Source organism: Canis lupus, chromosome 10 (genome assembly GCF_011100685.1).
Source record: "Canis lupus familiaris isolate Mischka breed German Shepherd chromosome 10, alternate assembly UU_Cfam_GSD_1.0, whole genome shotgun sequence".
Classification (NCBI taxonomy): Eukaryota; Metazoa; Chordata; class Mammalia; order Carnivora; family Canidae; genus Canis; species Canis lupus.
Genome location: NC_049231.1, coordinates 26691505 through 26698918, shown reverse-complemented (window position 1 = coordinate 26698918; position 7414 = coordinate 26691505).

Below are 7414 nucleotides of genomic sequence, written 5' to 3'. Positions count from 1 at the left end.
GAAAAGAGGGCTGGCTGCCTGGGTGGCTTAGTGGGTTAAGCATCAGGTTATGATCTTAGGGTCCTGCAATCGAGCCCCACGTCAGGCTCCATGTTCAGCAGGAGCCTGGTTGAGATCCTCTCTTCCTCTCCCTCCGCCCCTCCCTAGCTTGTGTACACACGTGCTCTCTCTAAGATCTTTTAAAAAATGAAAAAAATAAAATAGTAAAATAAATAAAGAAAAATTTGAGAGAATTATTTAAAAAAAAAAAAGAAAGAAAAAAATAAAATAGAACTTCTAGTAAGGAGCAAAACAGGGTCCTAGGCTTTGCTCAGGTACCTAAAGAGCAGATATTCTCTACAGCCAGGTAAAACCCTAGGTGTGGAAGGTTAAGAGGACCTGAGGAGGAGCTGAATGGGGAATGACATGAGAATGTTTCAGCATTCATCTCTCTTACTAGACTGAAAGCTTCCTGTAGGCAGAGACCATGTCGTTTCCTACATGCTCAACACCCAGTACAGGGCCTAGCACAGAGGTCTGGGTCACATTTGTCATGAGGGCATGAACACAGGGGACCCAAACTGGAACATCACAGTTTTACTTTCAAAGGCTGCCTCCCTTTGTCCCTTTGAAGCAGTAATGCTCCCTCTTTGACATGAGCTCACATCTTGATCTTTTGTGCTGTCATTGATTGTTGCAAAACCACCTGGCCCAGATAACAGAGTATTTGGGCCAGAGGATCAGTTAATGTGAGCTTGTGGCATGAGCACAGCCCAATGCCCCTGAGGCAGGAGCCTGGGCACAGAGCCTCTGGGTCATGAAGGCACCCCATCCCTGCTCCTCCACTACCAGCTACCAGGATGATGCCCCACAGAACAGGAGCCGACAGGCCAGGGGTGCACAGCAGCTCTTGCTCCTGCTCCTGTGTGGCCCAGGCCTGGTGAAATTCTCTGCCCCTCTGTTGGGGTTACAGGCGACCATAACAAATATGGCCTCCCTCCCATTGCCTCTCAGTCTACATGCTGGGCCTCTGTATCCTGTGGTGCAGCAGTCTGCAGGTAGGCAGGGGGCTCACCCTCATCCTGGCCAGGAAGCCGTGCATGGAGATGCTGCTGCCCATCCAACGGGTCTTGTGGCAGCCACTGACCATCGCATGGGGCTGGGGTCTTCAGCAGCTCACCACCCTGATGCATGGAGCCCACTACTGCATCCTGCAGCTCCTGCGGCACATGAAGTGGGAGGCAAACCTATTCTTGCTCTCCATGGCCCGGTGGGCCTACTGCAGCCCATCCAGCTTCCACCACGAGAACAGCAAGACAGTGGAGCTGCTGCTGCGAGCCGTACTGAAGCAGGTGGCAGTGTCCCTCCTGCTCCGCTGCCTGGATAAGCTGTGGATGGCCATGTGACGGGTAGCCCAGGCCATGCAGGGCAATGGCCTAAACCCCTGGAGTGGGCCAAGCTGTGCTGGGCAGACTCCAAAGACCTAGATGCAGTCACCACCACCCTTCCAGCCACTCCTGTCCCTTTTAGCCAGTGCCTCCCTGGACCTGACTCAGCCACCCTGAGCAGGCTCACACCAGCCTCTATCAGCCTGTGCCTCGTAGTTAGGAATAAGGATGCCAGGAAGCAAGAAGGAGGCTGTGGCTTTGGGGCCACCAAGGTGCCCATTAGTGCCAGGTTCCAGAGCAGCAGGACAAGCAAGATGGCCTTCAGGTGTTCATCCAAGCAGGCCCTCGCCCAGCAAGTCAAGGCCATCTGTGTTCTCATCATTCTTCTCTATATCTATGCCACGTCTCTCTTCGTGCAGATCTTAAATGATCAAGTGGGAGCCAGCCTCTGGTATGTCCCCAGGTTTGCTTTGTCAGTGAGAGATCGAATGGTATCAGATCTGTCCACCTAGACCTTTGCTAGGCTGGGGGCAAGGGTGGGTGGTAAGCCACATGCATACTAGGGACTAGGCTGGGGGACCTGGTCTCAGCTCTGTCACCACTGTGTGTCCCTGGGGAGGTTCCTTTAATCTTTCTTAGCCTCAGTTTCCTTTTTTGTAATTTGTATATAATAGGACTTCAGGGAGAGGGGAAATATATAATTGTGCCATTTGTAAATGGTAGAGTGCTCTTCCTTCTGTAATTACCCTAAGAGAGTATATAAGACCTCCTTGGAGAGCCCATTCATATTCTATTAAAGGGTATAAAAAGAAGACCTGAATAAATGGAGGGACATAGTCAATTCATGAATTGACTGACCTTAATGTCTAAGAAATGTCAATTGTCTCCAAGTTAATCTATAAAGTCATTAGGATTCCAGCTACTATCCCAAGGGATTGTGGCAGGACATACTAGGAAACTGATTCTAAGATATATATAGAAAATCAAGGTCCTTGAAAACTTAAGATATTTTTTTAAAAAATGGAGTCAAGGTGGGGACTTACTCTACCAAATATTAAGACATATTACAAAAGCCCAGCAGTAAAAACAATGTGGTAGTGGCAAGAGAAACATGCAGATGAATAAATAGAATGCAGAACCCTGGACATAGGCTGGCTACAGATAGAAACAATACAGGAAAAAAAGTGGCATCCCAAACCAGGGTGAGAGCATGGACTTATTAGCAGATGGGGTTGGAGAAATTGATTCACGACATGAGAAAATAAATACATATGGGTGCTGTAGTGGATTGAAGGTGTTCCCTAAAGATATGTCCACCTAGAACCTGTCAAAGTGGCCTTATTTGGGGGAAAAGACCTTTGCAAAGGATTCTTTGAACCAAGGATCTTGAGATTAGATCATCCTGAATTAGGATGAGCTCTAAACCCAGTGACAAATGTCTTTATTTTTTTTTAAGATTTTATTTATGTATTTGAGAGAGAGAGAGAGAGAAAACGAGCTGGGTGAGGGACAGAGGGAGAAGCAGACTCCCCGCTGAGCAGGGAGCCCAATGTGGGGCTTGATCCTGGGACTCGATCCTGGGATTCCATCCCAGGACTCTGGGATCATGACTCGAGCTGAAGGCAGATGCTTAACCGACTAAGCGACTCAGGCGCCCCCAATGACAAATGTCTTTCTAAGAGACACTTAGCGGAAGAGAAACACAGAGAAGGCCATGTGAAGAGGGACACAGATTAGCCAAGGATTGCTAGCAGCCACCAGAAGATATTCCTTGGAGAGAAGCATGAACAGTTTTTCCCTCAGAGCCTCCGTAAGGAACCAACCCTGCCAACACACTGATTTCATACTTCTGAACTGTGAGAGAGAAAAATCTCTGTTGTTTGAGGCCACCAAACTTTTGGTAATTTGCTACAGCAGCCACAAGAAACGAATACAGATCTTACTTAATGTCTCAGCTCTATCCCTAAGGTCCAAAAACATTTGAAGTGCTATACCAATGCAGATTGGTGTTATTTATATTATTACAATGATCTGTATGTGCCCCATGCATTTATTATTCTTTGGGAAATAATCTTAGCTGCCCTTTATTGAGGGCAGACAATCTTTTATTTCATTCAATCGTCTAATCAACGCTTTGAAGAAAGCACTCTTTTATCAACTCCATTTTATAGCTAAAGAAACTCTCAAAAGAATTGAGTAACTTCCTGAGGTCACACCACAGAATTCACGCCTTCAACCACCAGCCCTCACGTCCCTGCTCAGAATGAGCTCTTTCCAGGATTTCTCTGGCACCTCCTTCACTGGCCCCACTAACACGGAGGTGTCAGAAAGACAGGCCCTGCTGAATTCCCTGTTGTGTCCCCAGGCCAGAGCATATATAGATCCTATGAATGACATCAGATGTCAGTGTCCCCTTTTAGACTTTTGCCTGTTCTATCCCCATTTGTTTGCCGTTCATAGGGACTTTTTGCCTCCTCAACCCACAAGCCAAGGCAACAGTCCCCTCCTGCCTGGATTGCTGAAGCAGCCTCCAAAAGCATTCTTTTGTCCCTGTCCTGCTCTTGAGATCCATTCTCCACCTGGCGGCAGGGTAAGATCTCAAACCATGAATTAGACCCAAGTTATTCCACTGACTAAGACCTCCCTCCAATGGCTTCCTATAGTATGAGGCTCTGAGGGAACTGCAAGCAGGGTCCCAGCATATTCCTGGGTCCCCCAGGGGACCCTCCATGAAGACCCCTCTTCTTCCACGTGGAGCTCTCCCTGTGGCAGAGCCTTTGCACCTGCTTCTCTCCCTGCCTAGACCACGGGCTGACTTCTACTTGTTCTTGTTAAAGCATAAATGTTGAGAGATGATAAAAATCACAACTCTTGTATAGATAACAAATGAACATATGTCAAAGATTTTATTTAGCTCATTAATTAATGGGGGAACCAGACAGTTGCCACAGCTGGTTCAAAAGAAAATATACAGAGCCACACATTTATATGGAGTAAAGAAACGTCAAAATGAATTTACAAATAGATATAAAACTGGCTTTTTCCTTTGTGGTGGAATGTGTCCTTCCACTAGACAGGATTTATTTGCATATGTATAGATTAGGATTATTTGTGTAGCTACACTTTATCTATAATCCAGCAAGCTGTAAAACAGTTTAAGGGCAAAGAAGAACCTTTTAAACTACATCAAACCAGATAATCCCCAAGGCTCCAGCATGTCAGCAAAAGGACAACCAGAGGGCTCTTTTCCTTCTTCCAAAATCTTTAAATTTTTCTTCCTTAAACTTCCTTATTCTTCCGTCCCAAAACCTTATATATTACCTCTTGGAGAAGACTTCCTCAATCACGTAATAGTGCAAACTGGTCTCCCTCCCCTCCTCAGACCTTATCCCCCATTGGGATTTTATGTATGTATGTACATATATATGTATGTATGTCAGCATTATGTCCAAGGTGAGAACTCATAGCCCAGAAACCAAAAGTTGCATACTCTACTGGCTGAGCCAGCCAGGCTCCCCCTCTTCCCCACTGTGGGTTTGATTGATTTTTAAAGATTTTATTTATTTATTCCTGAGAGACACAGAGAGAAGCAGAGACACAGAGGGAGAAGCAGACTCCTCACAGGGAGCCCAATGTGGGACTCCAGAACTCGATCCTGGGGCTCCAGGATCACACCCTGTGCCACCCAGGCGTCCCCCCATTGTGGATTTTAAATTGTCAATGTCAATTGCTTTAAAGAAGGGACAACTCCATTTTATGGCACTAAGCACATAGGCAGGTTTCATAAATATTTGTGGATGAATATGAGGGTAAACCTGTTTATTTGGGGGATATGTAAAAGTTGTCAGTGGAGACTCAGGGTTAGACCTCCTGGGTCTCTCTAACCAAAATGTGTTTCTCTTCCCTGAGGGAATATGAAGATGAAAAGCCCCTCCTCCCAGAACCAAAGGTGCAATTCGGTGTCTTGGACTTCATGTCCCTGGGAACCTTCTCCTCTTGCTGTCCCTGCAAACACCCTGCTCAGAACCCTCAGCATTTTCCTAGTTTGACCAGCTGACATAATAGCCACCTGAGCCTTTGTTTCCTTAGGTGTAAAGTAACAATCACATCTGAATCAAGGGGTCACTCATTCATTCACTCAGTGAATGTGTAGGATTGCCTGTCACACACAAGACTGTTATGTCAACGCAAATCAAACAAACCTTTTAAAATCTCTAAAAGTAAGAATTTTATTTGAGCCCAAGTTAGGACAGCTGCCAAGGAAACAGGCTTCTCACAGGGAAGAGAATGTTTCAGAGAATGAACAGTTTTTACAGGGTTACATACATCTTGTAAAAGCTCAAAAGATTATAGATTAGCATATAGGCAGGAATCACGAATTTTATCAGAAAGGAATTCAGGGAGTAGGGGAACATTGATGGATATCTCAAGGGTAAGATGGTTTTCCTTCAGGCTATTCATTCACAATGCAGATGTACAATGCATGTGTGGTGGACCATAAATCAGGCTTCTGGTCTGAACAAAGTTTATATACAGTCATGTTGGCTTAGAAGGAAAGTTAAAATAACTTGTCTCATATTTCAGGCCTTCAGACAGTTTTTCTCTCATCAGTTATAGTCTTGACATATAATTCATTATGTAATTACATATGCTAATGAACTATAATATTATCTCAGTCGATTTTCAAACAAATCACCAGGCAGCATATCAGAATGTGGGTCCAGATTCATGAAGACTGGATCTGCTGCTGGTCCACGGAGTACCCGTTAAACAGCAAGGCCCTAAACACATTTTTTTTTTCCTAAACCATCTTATTAACCACCCATTTTATAGCCCAGATGACTGAGGCTCTGAGAGACTGAGGGTCCCAAAGCTGGCAGACTTTGAGAGGGGTTTCAGGGACAGAGTAAAGCAGAGGTTCTTCAGCATTGGCTGGGCATTCGAACCACCCTGGGGGCGGTTTCAGAAAACCTGACTCCCAGGCTGAATCTCAGAACTGTTAAAAACAAAAAAACAAAACAAAAAACAAAACAAAACAAAAAAAACACCATAGTTCCAAAATGGTGTCCTTAGGCCCATCAAACTGGAGCTTAATACCTAACCTCATGCAGTTTCAACCTCCCCCAGAAATGCAGTCTTCACTAGTCAGGGATTTTCTGATCAGCATCAAGGAAGTGACCTTGCCTGGAACAATCCTTCCATTTCTTTTGCTAGTAATTTCCTTGCCTTCCCACCTTCCTATAAAACCCTTCCACTTTGTACAGCTCCTTGGAGTTCCCTTCTGCTTGCTGCCCGTTTCATGAATTGTTTAATAAAACCAATTAGATCCTCAAATTTACTCAGTTGAATTTTTGGTTTTTTAAAACAATAAATTGCAATTTCTGGGAGTGAAACCCAGACATCAAACATTTTGAAAAGTTCTCCAGATGACTCAAATGTAGCCAAAATTGAGAGCTACAGAACTAAAGAACTCTATATGAGAGTCGAGTTGGTAGGTTTCAATGTTCACTCACCCAACCAATCTCTTCTAGGTTTACAGTGTGTGCCAGGTTCTGCCCTGGGGGTTGGGAATTTGGAGATGAGTCCATTTGGTGTTCATTCAAGGTACCTGGAAAGGTGAGAGAGGGCTGGAGATGGAAGAGAAGGTGAGGCATGTCTTCTAGAAGGAGGCAGCTCTCCTCTGAAGTGAGAAGCTTTCTCTGGCCTGCCCTACAGACTCCTGGGCTGGGGCACTTCTGTTGGGGTAGGTCTCTTGGACGTAGGGTGACCCCCGTGTGTTTCTTGAGCACAGAATCTCCCGAAAAATAATAAATGCACATTAGTCATGACTCACTTTATCTGACATTAAAACATTCCAGAGTCATTCATTCACTACATATTTGTTGTGTATCTGCTGCTTGCTGGGCACCACTGTTCTAGGCATGTGGTATACATCAGTGAATAAAACAATGTTCCCTGCCCTCTGGAAGCTTACATTCCAGCCTTAGTGAGAAAAATAGCATGGAAAAGAGGCTGGCACAGACAAATAAACCAAAGAAACTAAAGAA